The following is a 21,829-nucleotide window of genomic DNA, read 5'->3' as shown; positions in this document are numbered from 1 at the left end:
CGACATTGCAGAGTTTAACGTCACCTGTGAAAAATGTTGGTTCAGTGAGAATGTTTGTACTGTACGTACAGGAGGAACACACTGTGTGTATTACACCCTATAAACGTAATACAGGAAATTAACATTAAGACATCTGCAAAGTGAAAGCTCATATATCTCTCTCCCACGCAGGGTCCCCAGACTTGACTTCATCCCCCAAACACGGGACAGGGATGCTTCTTAAGTCTGCGTGTTGATTCTCCATCAGTCCTGTACTCACCCTCAGGTAAGTGAGAGGGAAAGGCTGCATTTGTTTTCCTTTCCTAATATTTATTATAGCACCTGGGAGACATAAGCAGGAGTTGCTGGCAGTCAGACCTCTGGCCAGATTCAGCAACTGGGGTGCAGGAAAGGTGTGGGTGTAGGTGAGGGGCCTCTTGTACATGTGCAGTCTCCTGTTACATGTGGGGGCGGGGGGAGGGCTATGTTGGCTGCTGGGTTCAGTCTTCAGTTTAGATGTGAGAGGCAGGATAAACAGAGACGAACAGCGAGGTGTTGTTTGAGGGATGGAGGCTGCCAGGCCACCCGGCCAAAGAAGCGACATCTTGAACCATGAGCAAGAAAAACAGCAAGGGGAGAGGCCAGGTACACCCACGTGTGCTACAGGCTAAAAGCAAACACCTGTTTAAACAGAGGCTTAGAAATGGGGGTGGGAGGGGTGACCTGCCTTAGCATCCCAGGTTGTTTACCCCCATTCTCACTGCAAATTGCACAGCCCTCCATCTCACTTCGTGGTGTAGGAAGCGACTAGACCTCAGCCCATCCTCCTGAGTGAAGTTCCCAGAGGGCCGCCGTCCTAACCAAGGCCTTTGTAGATTTTGAACCTGAGTTTCCTATTCACAAGTCAGGCAGCAAGTTGAAATGCTGATTTCTAAATTCAATCAGAGATCACTGAAGGGGTTCACCCCTGGAAGGTAAATGGGAACGTCTCGTAGTTAATTCATGGCCTTATCTCACTATCTTCATTTATTTAACAACTGCTGTTCATTGACTCTAAGACACCCTCGATTTGTCATGTGCACCTTTATTTTTTGTTCCTCTAAGGAAAATACTACATTATGCTGTCAATAACCGTGAGAGCCATCCGTTGAAAGGTGCACACTGTTTTCTTTTTTCTCTTTTTAAAAAATTTTTATTGAAATATAGTTGATTTACAATGTTGTGTTACTTTCAGATGTATATCAAAGTGATTCAATTATATTCAATGCATATATAAATGTATATATTCTTTTTTTACATTCTCTTCCATTATAGGTTATTACAAGATACCGAGTATAGTTCCCCGTGCTGTACAGTAGGTGCTTTCTGGTTATCTATTTTATATATAGTAGTGTGTATAAATTTGTGCCAAGTGGTATATTAACCCAAGGGTGTTTGCAAAAATCTCAGGTAAAAAGCTGTTTATAAATCACGTTCACTCTTAGCCATATTTTCAATTCACACCTCACATGAGCTTGTAGTGGCCACGTTTCCTGAACGGTGAAGACATGTGATATGGATGAGGATAACAGATCAGAACATTTGAAACAAGGACTGTCCTGAAAATTTGAGCTGCATGACCCCAGATACCTGCTTTCAATCACTGATACACATGTACAGTCCCACAGTCTGAACCTATAAAAACACTCTAAATATTATTTTCAAAAATCATATTTGCCTTTCTTCCAAGGATCCTGGCGACACTAGTGGGACACATATTTCCTTTCTTTTACTTAAGAAGGAGTCTGTGTTTTCTCTATTAAAAATGTAGGCACAAGAGACCACCATCACTACCACTCTTTCTAGTCAGTAGTTTGAAAGGTAGGGGCCAGGGTGGGAGGGGTCAGGGCAGGGTCTGGCAGGGGTCAGCATCAAAATCATGGTCTTTGGGGTCAAGTGTAAGTGTGAGATAAAGCTTTTTATTTAATCATCAGAAATAAGGTTTAACAAGTACTATGCCTGGGAGTAGAAATTTGGTGATTTGAATTTATCCTACATTATACATGGATTGTAATTTTTTATTTTTTTATGCCTTCCTTTATAAAATTAAAGAAAAGGGAATATAGGTAGTTTACATACATACATATCTATTGTAACAAAATTTAAAATAAAGGTGATGAGGAAAGCAATAAAGTAATGAAAGTGGCAAAGCAGCAATAAGGATAAACCCAATTCATGGCTTGAGGTCTTCTATATTTATGAGAAGGCTATTTTTTTCATAAATTTATTTATTTTATTTATTTATTTTTGGCTGCATTGGGTCTTCATTGCTGTGCGCAGACTTTCTCTAGTTGTGGCAAGTGGGGGCTACTCTTCGTTGCGGTGCACGGGCTTCTCATTGCGGTGGCTTCTCTTGTTGCGGAGCACAGGCTCTAGGCACACGGGCTTCAGTAGTTGTGGCACGTGGGCTCAGTAGTTGTGGCTTGCGGGCTCTAGAATGCAGGCTCAGTAGTTGTGGCTCACGGACTTAGTTGCTCCGCGATATGTGGGATTTTCCCAGATCAGGGCTTGAACCCGTGTCCCCTGCATTGGCAGGCGGATTCTTAACCACTGAGCTGCCAGGGAAGCCCAATAAGTCTATTTTTTTAAAAAGGCTCTGAATGTTTTGGCCACTGATTAAAAGAGAAAAATAATAGTCAGTTCTATGACTTGAAATGCCTGAAAGATAACCCTCACCAGTGGTCAGGGGCCACCTGCCGCTAATTAGAGCAGCTCCTTGTCCACGTGGAAGACACAGAAAGGCCGTCACTATGGCACAAGCAGCAAATGGCACAACGTCCTTCATGTGGGTTCTTGAGGTGCATACGTGGGGTCACGACCCTGCAGAATTGTGACAGCAATTTCACAGCTCGGTCCAATTTCTATTTTTCCAAGAATAAATTGTTTAGTATCTAGGAAAATGCATTGAAGGCCAATCCTCCAGGCAATCACCTATGGATATTCCTTACAGTGTGGTTTCCCTTAGGTAGAGAAAGACAGTGATTTGGGTTTATACTCTGAAACATAGCTGCAGTGGAGTGGATTGTATTGAACCGTGTTGTTCAAATGCCAGGCATGGCCTGAGCCAACTCCAGGGTGGGCTGGAATGGGGTCGTCCTGGGAAAGGTGAGCCATGTGACCAGGACAGTACTGGACACAACCCACCCCCCTTCCAGATGTGGACCAAGGGATGCTTGGGAAGCGCCCCATCTTCATTAAGAAACAAATTTGTTTCACTATGACTAGATGCTGGAGGGTCATCTTCAGAAGTTCTCAGTCCTCATCCATGCTTTCAAGGTGGTTATGGCAATTAGACCCTTTATTCCAATAGATTTTGTTTTTTAGAAATATGTCAGCATCTCAGGTTTTTGTTTGTTTTATTTTTTTATCTTATTTTTTTATTATTTGGCCATACCAAGCAGCATGTGGGATCTTAGTTCCCCGACCAGGGATCAAACCCACACTCCCTGCATTGAAAGCGTGGAGTCTTAACCACTGGACCACCAGGGAAGTCCCTATTCCAATAGAATCTTATGTGAATGCCTGGCCTCTGCCAAAATGATGGAGGCAGCTGCCCCCGTTGAGGCAGGGGTGATGCCTGAAGCCCCACCTCGCTCTTCTGTGGACCCTCCACTGGGACCCCAGCACCTGAGAGCAAGTCTGGAAAGACTAACCCCACAGTCATTCTTCCAACAAGTTCCAGAAAGCCGTTTCTTTTGAGGTTGACAAAAACAACCAGGAATCTTTAAAATCAAGAACAAACACCCACCTTGTAATTGAAAAAAAAATCAATAAAACTGTCACAGAATATTTAATACTAAGCAATAAAACTGCCTGATGAGCTCACCAAGATAGAATGGTTGCAAATTGTGTATCCGGGCAACTCAGTAATTTTGTTAACTCGAAGGCAATAAAATGTTGGTGAAAGTCTAACAAAACTGATGTCTAAAAAAAATGATGTAATTTGGTAGTATTGTCAATTGACCCTTAAAGCCTAACTAATAACATAGAACTCACATTTTTTTAAACATCTTTATTGGTGTATAATTGCTTTCCAGTGCTTTGTTAGTTTCTGCTGTATAACAAAGCGAATTAGCTACATGTATACATATATCCCCATATACCTCTTGCATCTCCCTCCCACCCGCCCTACCCCACCCCTCTAGGTGGTCACACAGCACCCAGCTGATGTCCCCGTGGGATGCAGCTGCTTCCCACTAGCTATCTGTTTTACATTTGGTAGTGTATATATGTCAATGCTACTCTCTCACTTCGTCCCAGCTTACGAAGACTTCCCCCTCCCTGTGTCCTCAAGTCCATTCTCTACATCGGTGTTTTTATTCCTGTCCTGCCCCTAGGTTCATCAGAACCTTTTTTTTTTTTTTAAGATTCCATATATATGCGTTAGCATATGGTATTTGTTTTTCTCTTTCTAACTTACTTCACTCTGTATGACAGACTCTAGGTCCATCCACCTCATTATAAATAACTCAATTTCGTTTTTTTTATGGCTGAGTAATATTGCACTATATATATATGCCATATCTTCTTTATCTATTCATCTGTTGACAGACATTTAGGTTGCTTTCCATGTCCTGGCTATTGTAAATATTGCTGCAATGACCATTGTGGTACATGACTCTTTTTGAATTACGTTTTTTTTTATAACATCTTTATTGGAGTATAATTGCTTTACAATGGTGTGTTAGTTTCTGCTGTATAACAAAGTGAATCAGCTATACATATACATATATCCCCATATCTCCTCCCTCTTGCGTCTTCCTCACACCCTCCCTATCCCACCCCTCTAGGTGGTCACAAGGCACCGAGCTGATCTCCCTGTGCTATGTGGCTGCTTCCCACTAGCTATCTATTTTACGTTTGGTAGTGTATATATGTCCATGCCACTCTCTCACTTCTTCCCAGCTTACCCTTCCCCCTCCCCGTGCCCTCACATCCATTCTCCACATCTGCGTCTTTATGCCTGTCCTGCCCCTAGGTTCTTCATAACCTTTTTTTTTTTTTAAGATTCCATATATATGTGTTAGCATACGGTATTTGTTTTTCTTTTTCTGATTCACTTCACTCTGTATGACAGACTCTAGGTCCATCCACCTCACTACAAATAACTCAATTTTGTTTCTTTTTATGGCTGAGTAATATTCCATTGTATACATGTGCCACATCTTCTTTATCCATTCATCTGTTGATAGACACTTAGGTTGCTTCCATGTCCTGGCTATTGTAAATAGCGCTGCAGTGAACATTGTGGTACATGACTCTTTGAATTATGGTTTTCTCAGTGTATATGCCCAGTAGTGGGATTGATGGGTCATATGGTAGTTCTATTTTTACTTTTTTAAGGAACCTCCATACTGTTCTCCATAGTGGTTGTATCAGTTTACATTCCCACCAACAGTGCAAGAGGGTTCCCTTTTCCCAACAGCCTCTCCAGCACTTTTTGTTTGTAGATTTTTTGATGATGGCCATTCTGACTGGTGTGAGGTGATACCTCATTGTAGTTTTGATCTGCATTTCTCTAATGATTAGTGATGTTGAGCATCCTTTCATGTGTTTGTTGGCAATCTGTATATCTTCTTTGGAAAAATGTCCATTTAGGTCTTCCGCCCATTTTTGGATTGGGTTGTCTGTTTTTTGATATTGAGCTGCATGAGCTGCTTGTACATTTTGGAGATTAATCCTTTGTCATTTGCTTCGTGTGCAAATATTATCTCCCATTCTGAGGGTTGTCTTTTCATCTTGTTTATGGTTTCCTTTGCTGTGCAAAAGCTTTTAAGTTTCATTAGGTCCCACTTGTTTATTTTTGTTTTTATCTCCATTTCTCTGGGAGGTGGGTCAAAAAGGATCTTGCTGTGATTTATGTCAAAGAGTGTTCTGCCTATGTTTTCCTCTAAGAGTTTTACAGTGTCCGGTCTTACATTTAGGTCTTTAATCCATTTTGAGTTTATTTTTGTATATGGTGTTAGGGAGTGTTCTAATTTCATTCTTTGACATGTAGCTGTCCAGTTTTCCCAGCACCACTTATTGAAGAGGCTGTCTTTTCTCCATTGTATATTCTTGCCTCCTTTATCAAAGATAAGGTGACCATATGTACATGGGTTTATCTCTGGGCTTTCTATCCTATTCCGTTGATCTATATTTCTGTTTTTGTGCCAGTACCATATGAACTCACACTTTTTAATCTTCATTTAAAAGAATGTCTTTGTTGTTGTCCTCTATGAATAATGAAGTCATTCAAAAGACAGGCCTTTTCGGGCTTCCCTGGTGGCGCAGTGGTTGAGAGTCCGCCTGCCGATGCAGGGGACACAGGTTCGTGCCCTGGTCCAGGAAGATCCCACATCCCACATGCCACGGAGCGGCTGGGCCCGCGAGCCATGGCCGCTGAACCTACGCGTCCGGAGCCTGTGCTCCACAACGGGAGAGGCCACAACAGTGAGAGGCCTGCGTACCGCAAAAAGAAAAAAAAAAAAGACAGGCCTTTCCTAAGTGAGCTAAGACACCTGAAAACCTTAAAGAAGGTAAGATTTGAACATAATAAAATTTAAAGGCTTTTTAAAGATAACATTTAAGAAATTAAAAGGCAAATAAGACACTGGGAGCCTAACATTCAAAGAAGAAAAGGTTAATGTTTATAAAAAGTTTCTAAAAATAAATAATAAAAAGGCAAACTTATAAAAATGAACAATGCCAAGAAAATATAAGATTTGTCACATCGCATCGGCACCCTCCCCAGTCCACTTGTTGCATTTTCCGTCCTCTTCTCACTCCCATGGAAACTTACCTCCCTATGTTCTTCTGCCCCTTCTATTCACTCTTCAGAACCTGCTTTGGGAAGTGAGATGATAAGTTGAGACTAAGGCCTAGCCAGTAGCTTCCTTGGGGATTTGTATTTTAACAGAGGCAAGGGCCCTTGTGTTAAAAGACTACATCTCCAACCGTGGCATCCCCAACATCGTCTAGCAGAAAGAAGATTTCATTTTTAAGAAGAGCAAGCATTCCTGGTGACCCTCTATCCACCTGGTGACCAGCTGCTCTGCCTTCATCTAAGACTGATGCTGTTTCCATGTGTCATTAACTGCAGTAAATCTCCCTTCCTAAAATAAATCCAGGAGCCAGCTACGTCTGTGTCCTTTTCTGGCATCTGAGTATTGACACAGTCTGAAAGGAGTCTGTGCCCTCTGGCTCCAAACACCAAGTGTCGAAAAGCAAATTCTATCAGCTCCTAGAAATAAATACATATATACAGATAGAAAAATTGCAGAACCAAAATAAACTAAAACATTTTTCCTTGGTGGTACCCGTTGTGGTAATCAAATCTCATCTAAAATACTTTATGCACAACCCCAGGCACAGAGAAGGAATTTAAACACGGTAGTGATTCAGAATCAAAGAATAAACACAAGCATGTGGCTTCAGCAGAAGAGAGAACCTGGGGACAGGATGTGGCTGCAGAAGGAATATTTCCCCTTCAAACCACTGGCTTCAGGAGGCCTTTGGAAAGAAAGGATTAACAGGTTACTTTCATCTGAGGGCCCACATGAAAGAATTTTTAACTTAAATAGCCACCAAACGTACTAAAAATATAAGGAGGCTTTGGTTTGTTAGTTGATATGAACGTGGTAAGATCAGGCTTATAGATAATCCACAATCTAAGAAAAGTCAGTTAATGATCTAATGTCTTATACCACTGCATTGCCAGATTATAACTCTTTGTTATTACCATAGCAATTCCTCAAGGATTTTTTTTTTACTAAGTTTCAGGACAGTAAATAAAGAGGGTTCTAGAATGAAAACAACCATAAGGAATAAATACCTAGGTTTATAGCTTAAGCATTTGTGTAACTTCCTGAAGTCCAAAGTAGGAAGATGGGGAGGGAACAGAACAGGGAGCAGGATAGATGGAGGAAAAGGATAATTCTGTTTTGGCCATCTTCAGTTTGAATTACCTGTAGGAAACTCAAAAAGAGAGGTCAAGTACACAGTGGGTTACACAAATTTAGAATGCTGTAGAAATTTGGTCAAGAGATGTAAACGTAGGAGTCATTAGCATGTAAATAGCATTAAGGTCATGGAGAAAATGGAGAGGAAGACCAGGACCCAAGGCAAAGGCCTGGGTGTCACTGCAGTGAACGCACAGCACAAAGTGGATGCAGCGAGCCTCCTTGCTGGTCTGGGGGTTCCAGCCTCAAACCCTTAGATTCACGGAGCCTTTGTTTCTTAGTGATACCGACCAGGGTTCTTGGCCTCCTTTTTTTTTTTTTTAATTTATTTTATTTATTCATTTTTTTGGGTTGCATTGGGTCTTCATTGCTGCGTGCGGGCTTTCTCTAGTTGTGGCGAGCAGGGGCTACTCTTTGTTGTGGTGTGTGGGCTTCTCATTGCGGTGGCTTCTCTTGCTGTGGAGCACGGGCTCTAGGCTCGTGGGCTTCAGTAGTTGTGGCACAAGTGCTCAGTAATTGTGGCTCGCAGGATCTAGAGTGCAGGTTCAGTAGTTGTGGCACACGGGCTTAGTTGCTCCACGGCATGTGGGATCTTCCTGGACCAGGGCTCGAACTCATGTTCCCTGCATTGGCAGGCGGATTCTTAACCACTGCGCCACCAGGGAAGTCCTCTTGGCCTCCTTAATCAATAGAAATTGATCAGAGGCCAGAAAAGAAATTCAGGCCAGGCTTTATTAGGGACCCTGCTGCAGCAGGGGGAAGTGAAAACAAGTAACAGGTTCCCTTGCTCGTTTGCTCCCTGAGGTGGGGGGTGAGCTGTTTCCTTATATGGGGTGAGTGTTGGGGCAGGTCCAGGGGTTGGGCCCGAGGGGTGGCTTAGGCGGTCTGCTCACCCCTTTGGTGGTGTTGTGTGCAGGGTGCATATGCAGTACCCTGCTTTTGCTCCCAGCTCTTCAGAAGTGGCAGTTGGGGCTTTTTAGTCTTTTTGTATCTTGTTGTCCCTAATTTGTCCCAACTGCACATGCACACAGTTATTTTTAGTCCTTTACAGTTTCTTTGTATTTTGTTGCCCAAGGACACGTGTGTCCAGGTGCAAGCACTGCAGCAAAGGGTCCCGGGTCCCAGGTCCCAGGTCCCAGGTCCCGGCCTGTCTCATTAGGACCAGTTAAAGTGGGTGATTGAAGAGTTTAGTGAGGGAGGAGCTTCAAGATGGCGGAAGAGTAAGACGCAGAGATCACCTTCCTCTCCACAAATACATCAGAAATACATCTACATGTGGAACAGCTCCTACAGAACACCTACTGAAGGCTGGCAGAAGACCTCAGACCTCCCAAAAGGCAAGAAACTCCCCACATACCTGGCCGTGTGGATGAAAGGCTCTTGGTGCTCCAGCCAGGCGTCAGGGCTGTGCCTCTGAGGTGGGAGAGCCAAGTTCAGGACACTGGTCCACAAGAGACCTCCCAGCTCCATGTAATATTAAATGGTGAAAATCTCCCAGAGATCTCCATCTCAATGCCAAGACCCAGCTTCACTCAACGACCAGCAAGTTACAGTGCTGGACACCCTATACCAAACAACTAGCAAGACAGGAACACAACCCCATCCTTTAGCAGAGAGGCTGCCTAAAATCATAATAAGGCCACAGACACCCCAAAACACACCACCAGTCTTGGACCTGCCCACCAGAAAGACAAGATCCAGCCTCATCCACCAGAACACAGGCACTAGTCCCCTCCACCAGGAAGCCTACACAACCCACTGAACCAACCTTACTCACTGGGGACAGACACCAAAAATAACAGGAACTACGATCATGCAGCCTGCGAAAAGGAGCCCCCAAACACAGTAAGTTAAGCAAAATGAGAAGACAGAAAAACACACTGCAGATGAAGGAACAAAGTGAAAACCCACCAGGCCAAACAAATGAAGAGGAAGTCTACCTGAAAAAAAATTCAGAATGATAGTAAAGATGATCCAAAATCTTGGAAATAGAATAAATACAAGAAACGTTTAACAAGGAACTAGAAGAACTAAAGAGCAAACAAACAGTGATGAACAACACAATAAATGAAATTTAAAATTCTCTAGAAGGGATCAATAGCAGAATAACTGAGACAGAAGAACGGATAAGTGACCTGGAAGATAAAATAGTGGAAATAACTACTGCAGAGCAGAATAGAGAGAAAAAAGAATGAAAAGAATTGAGGACAGTCTCAGAGACCTCTGGGACAACATTAAATGCACCAACATTCAAATTATAGGGGTTCCAGAAGAAGAAGAGAAAAAGAAAGGGACTGAGAAAATATTTGAAGGGATTATAGTTGAAAACTTCCCTAACATGGGAAAGGAAATAGGTAATCAAGTCCAGGAAGCACAGAGAGTCCCATACAGGACAAATCCAAGGAGAAACATGCCAAGACACATATTAATCAAACTATCAAAAATTAAATACAAAGAAAAAATATTAAAAGCAGCAAGGGAAAAACAACAAATAACACACAAGGGAATCCCCATAAGGTTAACAGCTGATCTTTCAGCAGAAACTCTGCAAGCCATAAGGGAGTGGCAGGACATATTTAAAGTGATGAAGGAGGACAACCTACAACCAAGATTACTCTACCCAGCAAGGATCTCATTCAGATTTGATGGAGAAATTAAAAGCTTTACAGACAAGCAAAAGCTAAGAGAATTCAGCACCACCAAACCAGCTTTACAACAAATGCTAAAGGAACTTCTCTAGGCAGGAAACACAAGAGAAGGAAAAGACCTACAATAGCAAACCCAAAACAATTAAGAAAATGGTAATAGAAACATACATATCGATAATTACCTTGAATGTAAATGGGTTAAATGCTCTAACCAAAAGACATAGACTGGCTGAATGGATACAAAAACAAGACCCATATATATGCTGTCTATAAGAGACCCACTTCAGACCTAGAGACACATACAGACTGAAAGTGAGGGGATGGAAAAAGATATTCCACGGAAATGGAAATCAAAAGAAAGCTGGAGTAGCCATTCTCATATCAGACAAAATGGACTTTAAAATAAAGACTATTACAAGAGACAAAGAAGGACACACATAGTGATCAAGAGATCGATCCAAGAAGAAGATATAACAATCGTAAATATTTATGTACCCAACATAGGAGCACCTCAATACATAAGGCAAATACTAACAGCCATAAAAGGGGAAATCAACAGTAACACAATCATAGTGGGGGACTTTAACACCCCACTTTCACCAATGGAGAGATCATCCAAAATGAAAATAAATAAGGAAACACAAGCTTTAAATGATACATCAAATAAGATGGACTTAATTGATATTTATAGGACATTCCATCCAAAAACAACAGAATACACTTTCTTCTCAAGTGCTCATGGAACATCCTCCAGGATAGATCATATCTTGGGTCACAAATCAAGCTTTGGTAAATTTAAGAAAATTGAAATCGTATCAAGTATCTTTTCCGACCACAATGCTATGAGACTAGATATCAATTACAGGAAAAAATCTGTAAAAAATACAAACACATGGAGGCTAAACAATACGTTACTAAATAACCAAAAGATCACTGAAGAAATCAAAGAGGAAATCAAAAAATACCTAGAAACAAATGACAATGAAAACACGACAACCCAAAACCTATGGGATGCAGCAAAAGCAGTTCCAAGAGGGAAGTTTATAGCAATACAATCCTACCTTAAGAAACAAGAAACATCTCAAATAGACAACCTAACCTTACACCTAAAGCAATTAGAGAAAGAAGAACAAAAAAACCCCAAAGTTAGCAGAAGGAAAGAAATCATAAAGATCAGATCAGAAATCAATGAAAAAGAAATGAAGGAAACAACAGCAATGATCAATAAAGCCAAAAGCTGGTTCTTTGAGAAGATAAACAAAATTGATAAACCATTATCCAGACTCATCAAGAAAAAAAAGGGAGAAGACCTAAATCAACAGAATTAGAAATGAAAAAGGAGAAGTAACAACTGACACTGCAGAAATACAAAGGATCATGAGAGATTACTACAGACAACTCTATGCCAATAAAATGGACAACCTGGAAGAAATGGACAAATTCTTAGAAATGCACAACCTTCCGAGACTGAACCAGGAGGAAATAGAAAATATGAACAGCTCAATCACAAGCACTGAAATTGAAACTGTGATTAAAAATCTTCCAACAAACAAAAGTCCAGGACCAGATGGCTTCACAGGCGAATTCTATCAAACATTTAGAGAAGAGCTAACACCTATCCTTTTCAAACTCTTCCAAAATATGGCAGAGGGAGGAACACTCCCAAACTCATTCTATGAGGCCACCATCACCACCATCACCATCTGTCATACAAGAGACTTCTGAAGTAAGTCAGAAAGAGAAAAACAAATGCCGTATGCTAACACGTATATATGGAATCTAAGAAAAAAAATGGTCATGAAGAACCTGGGGCAAGACAGGAATAAAGACACAGACCTACTAGAGAATGGACTTGAGGATATGGGGAGGGGGAAGGGTAAGCTGTGACAAAGTGAGAGAGTGTCATGGACATATATACACTACCAAACATAAAATAGATAGCTAGTGGGAAGCAGCTGCATAGCACAGGGAGATCAGCTCGGTGCTTTGAGACCACCTAGAGGGGTAGGATAGGGAGAGTGGGAGGGAGGGAGACGCAAGAGGGAAGGGATATGGGAACATATATGTATATGTATAACTGATTCACTTTGTTATAAAGCAGAAACTAATACACCATTGTAAAGCAATTATACTCCAATAAAAATGTTAAAAAAAAAAAGGCTTGGGAAAAAAAAAAGAAGAGTTTAGTGAAAGAGTGCTTACCAATGTGCGATCAGGGTCCAAACAACAACAGCAGGGGATGACGGAGCAGCAGGGGTCAAGCCAAAACCGCCAGCCCCAGACCTGCATTGCCTCTGCCCAGGCTGAGGGGACTGACGCACCACTGGCCCCACTACCTTCCCGCATCTCCTATCCACTAACCAGGGGAAACCAATGCACCAGACGTGGCTGAGCCAGTCCTAGAAATCAGCCCCGGGCTCAGGGCAGGGGAGCATGGGGAGAATGGATGTGGGAGGGAAGACCCAGAATCTCCAATTCATCTCGTCAGCATAACTAGTGACCACTGACCCACGTCAGGGATTCAGTTTATTTCCAGACACCAGTGACCCAGAACTCAGATGCCATTCAGACTTTGTCCTCCCAAGAGCCAATTTTTCAAACTGGAGGCTAGCCTTGTTTAGTTCTGCCTGTCATTACCTTTCTCTGTTAAAGCTGCATTTGTACCATACCTTTAATGTTTTACTGAATTTTCCAATATTCATTTAGCAAAATGAAAATGATTTTAATATAAAGAATGATACTACAGATACAGAGCATAAGGCTTACAATTTTATATTATTGAAATGAAAATGGAAATCATTAGATGTGCTCATTAGAAGACAATTTTAGGTTTCAAACAAAAGGGCAGTGTGAAGGAAAAGAATAAAATTAAGGAATTTGTATGAGATGCACAAAACTAATGCCAATAATATGTGTCTAAAAGGAAAGATGTAATTAGAGATTTTAGAATAATTAGCGGTTTTCGGCAAACAAATTTCCTTCCCTCTATCATTTAACCTTTATAAATTTTTTCCAAGAAAACATTTCCTATGATATTCAGTAGGGGTGTAGCCTCTTATTTTGAGGAACTTTCATAATTATTGACTTTTCAGAGTTCTTTTGCCACGGGCACGTACACATAGACCAGCACTGTTTAAAGAACCGTCTGTAGTGATGGGAATGTCCCACATCTCTGCTGCCCCGTGTGGTCACCAGGAGCTGCACACGGCCATTGAGCAGCGGAAGTGTGACTAGTGCAAATGAGGTACTGAATCCTTAATATTACTTCATTTTTATTAATTTATATTTAAATACCCACCTGTGGCTGATAGCTGCCATGTTGGACAGTGGAAGAATTGATGCATTTAGGGACTTTACCCTACACACACGTGGGTATTAAATATTCTACTTTACACATATAAACACACACATTCAGATAGTCCGATGAGACAGAAAACTGGGGCCTAATTACTGATACCTGTAGATACCACTCACCTCTAAAGTTATAATTATTCAACAACTGATTACTGAGCCCAAATACACGCCCACCACCAGGATGAAGGGCTAAGTAGATGAACACAGTTCCTGATCCTGTCGTTGCCTCTTACCTGACAACATGAGCAGGTGTTTATTTGGGATTAGATATGAGAGAACATAGTAAACAGTTCCACGCAACGTGGCAAGGGCTCTGATGGGAGAACTGAAGGCCACGGAAGCCGGGCAGGAGGCCCCACCTTGTCCAGGGAGAGCAGGGATTTTTGGATGTGATGCAGGGTGACCACACACGCAGCTGCCAGGACGGTCCTGGTGACACCTGTTATAGCAGCACAATTAACACCCTTGTGCATTTCCACTCGCAGACTATACGTTACACTTTGGACTATAAATTACACAGTCAGCCCAGAGAGGCCAGTGGGACGTCTTTCTTCCCCTGGAAAAGGGTAGGCTTCCGAAGGGCCTGGAAAAGTTCTTACACTTCTTTATGTTCCGTGCAACAGCTGGTGCAGCTTTGGGGTGTAAGTAGCCATAACTACATAGGTGATTTTACAATAATCAATGTAGTGCCCCTATGGGCCAGGTAATCACATCGTCACTTCCACACCTACGTCATGGAGCATCACCGCCTTTTAAAGGTGAAGGTTGGGGGGCAGAGAGGTGAAGCACTTGCTCGAGTTCAGCCAGGTGGTACCCGGCATCTCTGGACCCTGTCCTAGCATCTCACGCTGCCTCTCATGTCCGTTTCCCCCACGGCAGCCCTGAAGGTCTCTGCCTGTCTGTCAGACGTTTACCCACCTGTCACCTCTGTGGAGCTTTGGACAGAGGAGAGTCTAGAGGTTCCGAGGGGTCATCCATCTTTTCTGCCCACATCACGGTTCTCCCAACAGCCTTGTTCCTCAGGACAGGGTATTCGCATCCTGGCTTACAATCAGGAGCCTCCTTTGGGGTAATTTCACGTTCCTTGCCATGCACCTGGGAAAAGCCCAGGAAACCCTGGGGGTCTCCCCACTCCAGACACTAGACAGAGTGACTTACACGGGCCCCTCTGCCTTCCGTCTCCCACCCCCACCCCCAGGGCCCCTGAGCGCCCCCAGGAGTATTCCCATCCTGGCCTTATCTTATAAGGTTGTTCTCATTCTTATACCCCCATTGGTGTTTGGAGGTCTTTCCATGATATGCAGTATTTGTTTTTTAAAAAGATTGTATTTAACTTTAAATCTAATGTAAATTTAAATAGCCATATCGCTTAGGGGCTGCCATATTGGGCAGTGAAGATTTAGCCCATCTCCCTAGCTGTGATGTTCACACTAGTCCTAAGAAAATCTCATACATTTTCATGGAAAGAAGTTAACCGTTAACAAGTTAATCTTACTCTAGCACTGTACTGAGTGCTGTCTAGAGGTTATCTCATTGAGTCTTCATGATAAAGAAGGTGAGGTTTGCTAAGAACACCCAGCTCGTTAGGGGCAGAGGAAGGATTTGAACCACACGTGTTGATTTTTAAAAGCTAAGTTCTCTTGTTCCGTTTTCCTGGAGCTGGAGTATCATGCAGCCTTTAAGAGAGACACTGTAAGTGTAGCTTTAGGGTCAGGCAGATCTTGGTTCAAGTTCCAGCTCAAATAGCTTGCCTGTGGCCTTGGAGCACTTAGGTTAGTTACCTAACCTCTCTTTCATTTGCAAAGTGGAGATAATAATAGTAGCTTCATTACATATTATATATGTGATATAACATTCTGTATTTCATGGTATAATATCATATGTGCAGAACACAATAACAATTAATATTATTGTTAGCTGTATGTAAAGATTCATTTCAAATCATTCTTTCTTTTTTTTAAAAAATAAATTTATTTATTTATTTATTTATTTATGGCTGCATTGGGTCTTCGTTGCTGCGCATGGGCTTTCTCTAGTTGCGGTGAGCCGGGGCTACTCTTCATTGCGGTGCACGGGCTTCTCATTGCTGTGGCTTCTCTTGTTGCGGAGCACGGGCTCTAGGTGCGCGGGCTGCAGTAGTTGTGGCTCACGGGCTCTAGAGCACAGGCTCAGTGGTGTGGTGCACAGGCTTACTTGCTCTGCAGCATGTGGGCTGTTCCCGGACCAGGGCTCGAACCTGTGTCCCCTGCATTGGCAGGCGGGTTCTTAACCACTGTGCCACCAGGGAGACCCTCAAATCATTCTCTAAGTTAGTCACTAAAGCAGAATCCCAAAGACCTCTACCCAAGCACATGTTCTTAGACTTCTTTGAGATAATAATTAAGATGAAAGCATAACACGATATCTCTTATTTTTTAAATCTCAGACAAGGGAGAAAATAAAACCTCTTATTCAGTCTAGCATTTTTTTCAGTTATTTTAAGTGGATGATTTAGGGATTGTTTGGTTTTGCCTGCCGTGTCATGAAAGAGAGTAAGAAGATTTCAACAACTATCTGAAACAGAAGCAAACATCCTCCTGTGTGCCAGCCCCTGGCCCGTGCCGAGGAGATGGTCTGTCTCTCAGAGCAGGAGGTCATCGGAGCCATGGTGGTAGCCAGGGTCCACTTAAAACTATGTGACCTCAGAGTCCTGAATCGCTCCCAGTTTTCCAGTTCTTTCCCAGTGGAGAAATCCTGAAGGGAGAGGAAAATACCATACTTTAAAGATGAGTCTTTCAAACCCTTTGCCCCGAGAGCCACAGATGCAAGCACATAATTTAAAAAAAGTATATTTGGCACCGTGTTGACAGTCTGTCAAATATCAGATGGTACCAATATTTTACATTGATTGTATTATTTTTTCCAGAGGAGTGTATCACAGTTAGCCAGGTACACATTCATTATGGTATAATGGTATAAATTAATCTTGTCGACTACGATATTAAATTCTAAAGAACTGCTGACTGCTTCTTCGGGAAGCCAGGAATATTTCTCATAGGAAGGTTTTCTAAACTCAAGACAGATTTTTCACAGTTCACGTCAGGCAGTTACGTTCACGGGGCAAGAATCAAACAGCCTGTGATGCCTTTAGGCTGCCAGACAGCGTTTATAACTTGATGCAACTGTGGGGACAGGGGGACATTGGCGAGGGTGGCCAGGGGGCGGGCTCGAGCTGTGCGGTCCGAAAACCCATATTTCTCCTTTGTCAGTTTCAGAGTGATTGGCTGACTCGTGTGGGAAATCCAGTTTCTCCCAGAACCGCAAAGATTTCAAAGATCTGATTGATTCAGAGCAAAGCAATGCTCTGCAGCCTCTCTAGAGATAAGGCTTAACTTTGTGGAACACGTGTGATAAGGTGGGCAATGAATGGAGTCCATGTTTCCCACTACAAGTAGAATCACGGGTAGTGGTGGGAGGAGGGGCCGAGCAGGGCCGAGCCTCCGATGCTTGGGAAGGAGGCTAATGGCCCTTTCATTCCCCCCATAGCGTCCACGCAGGGCAGGTGACAGTGGAGGGGGGGCCAGGTGGGACCAGGTGCCATGTCTGGTGCTTTTAGACCCAATTCCGGCTTCACCTGCTGAACACCTTTCTGAGCGGTGACGTTTGTCTTCTCTGCACAGCAAAATCAACATCTGAATTTAAAAGCAGTGTTGTTGCAATTCTGATTCAGCTGCTAGGGTTCTTCCTGAAGCCTGAACCCTGGACGAGTAAATGGTCTGTGGCCACGACAAAAATGACAAGTAGCAAAGAAAGATCTATTCCTAACCCAACAAGGAGTGGTCCGAGCAGCGGAGGACGTTTTGCTGATGGGACTTAAATGTAACACATTTCAACCTGAAAAGTTTTTCAACTTACTGCTGAGAATGGGTCCAGTCATTTACCGGAAAGGCTAGAAAAACAGGAATTTAGGGAAACGGACAGCATTTGTCTTGTCGAGATGGATTGTCAGCTGGGGCCGGGCCTTTGGTAACAGACCAGTACAATGTACGGGGAATCAGTTTCTCAGAGCAGAACTGGTCAAGCACTTTCCAGCTGTAGCCAAAGGTAGGATCTGCCAACTCTCATTACTGCTGGGACCTTGCTGTTGGAGGGAAGCTTCCAGAACTACTGCCCTGTTAAAAGGCAAAGGTGTTCCTAGTGATGGGGAGGGAGACAGCATTGAGGAGAGAAACCAGAAAATGGCAGGGGACCCCTTGGTGGTACGTAATGAAACCCTCATCTCCTGAAGCCGAAGGACAGACAGGGAAGCACCAAGGCCAAGGCTTCGTCGTAGGAATAGCAGAGCTTCCGATGGTGAGTTCTCAGCCCGGCAGGTCCCTGTTGTGGTAGCCGAGCTCCAGGAGTGAAGAAGGGCAGTGAGACCTGGAGTGGGAAATGTCTGGTGGACGCAGTCAGGAATTTTGAGTTCCGGATTGTCTTAAACCCTTAGGCCTGCAGAAGCGACCCACTTCTCCTTATTGGAAGATTGCCCCCCCTCGTTTGAGGATCATACAGGGGCCGCGGATGAGGCAGTTTCCTTCTGAGACAAGGCTTGCCCCCCACTCAGGATCAAGCCCTACCTTGTCCCAGCAACCAGACCGACAGCAAAGGTCAAATCCCAGAACACCCAGCGGGCATGTGCCGAGCCTGCTAAGGAAACAGAAGGGTGAACCTCAAGCGGCTGCACCCTGAAATGCCCTTCATGACTCCACACTAAAAAACAGACCTTACCCTTCTCCACGTGTGATGTATGTGGAGCCTTCCTGCTCTTTTCATGCTGAAAATGGAAGGTATGTTATATTTTCCATCTAACCTGCCCCTCCCCCCCAAAAATAACAAACAGTAATAAATTTTGTAAGAAATTATAACAGATCGGAACATATGACAAATTTCTTTGGTATTGCTCCGTTTAGTAGCCAGTGAATAGAATTTATGGAAAGGAGTTTTGGAATACTCTGAAGCAAATTTCCACAAAATAAAAGTAGAAAACTATTTCTTTATTTTAAAGTATGACCCCGAATTGCTAAAGGGTACATTCTTTACTTCGAAGTTATAAAATAAACAATCTCTTGGTTCACTCAGAACCAGAAGCCAATATACAGAAGCAAATCACTAAAAATTAATGTACTTGTACATATTTAAAGCTCTTCAAAATATTTCAAGCTGTGAAAATATTGATAACGAACAGCATTGAAACAGGCCCTAGCCTGCCTGAGATTGGGTCTAGCATCACAAATTGTTTAAACTGTTTGAAATAGAAGAGCTTTATGTAGGAAACAAAAAAATATAAGCATATTAATTGCACAACACTACTTTTGTTCGATCGAAATGTCCTATGTGGACATAGTATTTGGCTAAAAATTAAATTTTCCTTATATTCAATATTTGGAAACTTGGGGAAGGTCAGGGTTAAAACGTCTTCTCCTACCAGCTGCCAGACAAAATTGAAGAAACTTAACCATTGTCCCTGACAGATTTTATCTATTTGAGAAATAATAATTGTAGTTCTAATAAACTTGTTCTATTTTTAGCAGTCTACTCATTTTACCATCTCAGTAAAACCCTTTTTTTTTTTAAAGAGTCATTCCAGGCATATGTGTACATTTTTATTAGGAGATCTCTAAACAACACCAAGAAAAATTAATTCATTGCATGCATATTATTATGCATAAATATTAAAAGCAATTCCCCAAATAAGGAAATACTGAGTACTCTGCTATTAAAATGAACCAGTTGCCCACAATTAATCTAGGATATTTTTTGTTCTTATAAACTTTTTTCTAATGTTAACAGAGAGCTGAGAGAACTTAAAAATGCCTTTATTTAGTCTTAAGAGGAATTTCATTTTCCTTTACTGAAATGCTGTCATTCATACTCAATAAAATGCTGACTTATAAAAATAAGCTTATTTTTATAAGCTTATCACACGAAATGTCAGATTTAATACATTGTGATTGCAGGATATCAGGAGGGTGGGTGATTAGGCAAAGAACTCAGAACTTTCTCTAAAATTAGTGCACATAACTTGCCTTAAAAACTTCCTTCTTCGGAGGACTTCTACTTTCAGCCAAGAACCAGATTCATTCTCCTACCTGAAACAACTAAAAACCAAGATAAAGTATATGAAACAATGGTTTTTATCTATCAGACACCAGGCAGCAGAGCCCTGATCCCTGAGAAATGAGAAACGAATGAGGTGACCCCACTTCCGCCCTGACCGACCACCTCCAGAGAGTTTGGGACTGCAGCAACCCAGAATCGCTCAGCAATCTCTTTGATTTGGGGGGATGGAGCCGGGACCTGGGGAGGCCCTGGCAGGCAGAGGACAGGACAGAGCGCCCTGGGGGTTCTCAGTTGAGTACTGATCAGTCGTCAACCCCACACGCAGGGAAGCAGACCCTAGAGGGAGCAGAGGGAACACATCCTGACTCTCAAGGGTAGGAGAAGCTCACTTTTCCTGCCAGTCACGGAGTAAAGCCTCATAAAGCCTGGGGCATCAGGGAGAATACTCAGAAGGGTATTTGGCTCACAAAGCTTGAAACTGAAACTTGAAAAGATCAAATTGTATGTAGAACAAAGCTCAAGAATACTTCTAGGAATACAAAATATTCCGAGAAGTAGCACCCATGAGGTAAGTTTCACAATACCTGGCATCCCAGTGAAATCTTACCAGGCATGCAAGGAAGCAGGAGAATGCATCCATATAGGTCAGTCCATTCATGCAAACAGACCAAGAAATGATGTAAATGATAGAACTAACAGGCAAAGACATTAAACTGTTCTTATATCTATATTCCCTACATTGAAAAGGTAGAGGAAATGTTAAGTAGAGATACAGATGATATAAAATAGTCCCAATTGAAATTCTAGGTAAAAAAAAACATTACCTGAGATGAAAAGTACACTGAATGGGATAGACAGTTGGTTAGACACCATGGAAGAAAAGACATAGAAATAGCAACTGTCCAAAACGATGAAACACAGAAAAAATATTGCAAATAAATAGAGCAGCTGTGAGCTGTGGACCAACTTCAAGTATCCTAGTACATGTGTAATATCAGTCCATTTAGAAGAGGGCACAGAAAAAAATATTTGAAAAAATAATGTCTTAAAATTTTCCTGATTTCATGAAAACTGTAAACCCACAGAGCCGAAAGCTCAGTGAAACTCAAACATAAGGAACATGATGAAAATTAGACCAACACACACTATAATCAAATGGCTTAAAGCCCGTGACTTTAAAAAAGACTTCTTCCTGTTTTTAAAATTTATATTTACATTACAACTGCACTGCCTTGGCGCTAACATCTTTACCTAAATACCTTATAAATTTTGTATACGTGAAATAAAGTCTGTTAATATCCTTTTATATAGCAACTATTAATTTATAAATTTAGGGGAGGGAGAGGCTGAAAAAGAAAGTTGAACTAGATTATCAACAATTTATCATCAAGCTATTCATTTGGGCCAGGCCTACATAAATCTGCATCTGAATCCCATCGCTGTTTGCTGGTGATTTTTTGTGGGTTGGGATTTTGGTTTTGCTTATAGTTTGTTGATTTTTTTTTTTTTTTTTTTTTTTTTGCGGTACGCGGGCCTCTCACTGTTGTGGCCTTTCCCGTTGCGGAGCACAGGCTCCGGACGCACAGGCTCAGCGGCCATGGCTCACGGGCCCAGCCGCTCCGCGGCATGTGGGATCTTCCCGGACCGGGGCACGAACCCGCGTCCGCTGCATCGGCAGGCGGACTCTCAACCACTGCGCCACCAGGGAAGCCCTAGTTTGTTGATTTTAAAGAAAAAAAAAAAAAAAAAACAGAGGAGCAACGTGGATGTTTATTTTACACAAGTAAA

Source organism: Mesoplodon bidens (genome assembly GCF_964165515.1).
Source record: "Mesoplodon bidens genome assembly, chromosome: 13".
NCBI classification, from domain to species: Eukaryota; Metazoa; Chordata; class Mammalia; order Artiodactyla; family Ziphiidae; genus Mesoplodon; species Mesoplodon bidens.
Note: the sequence above shows the minus strand (reverse complement) of the source record.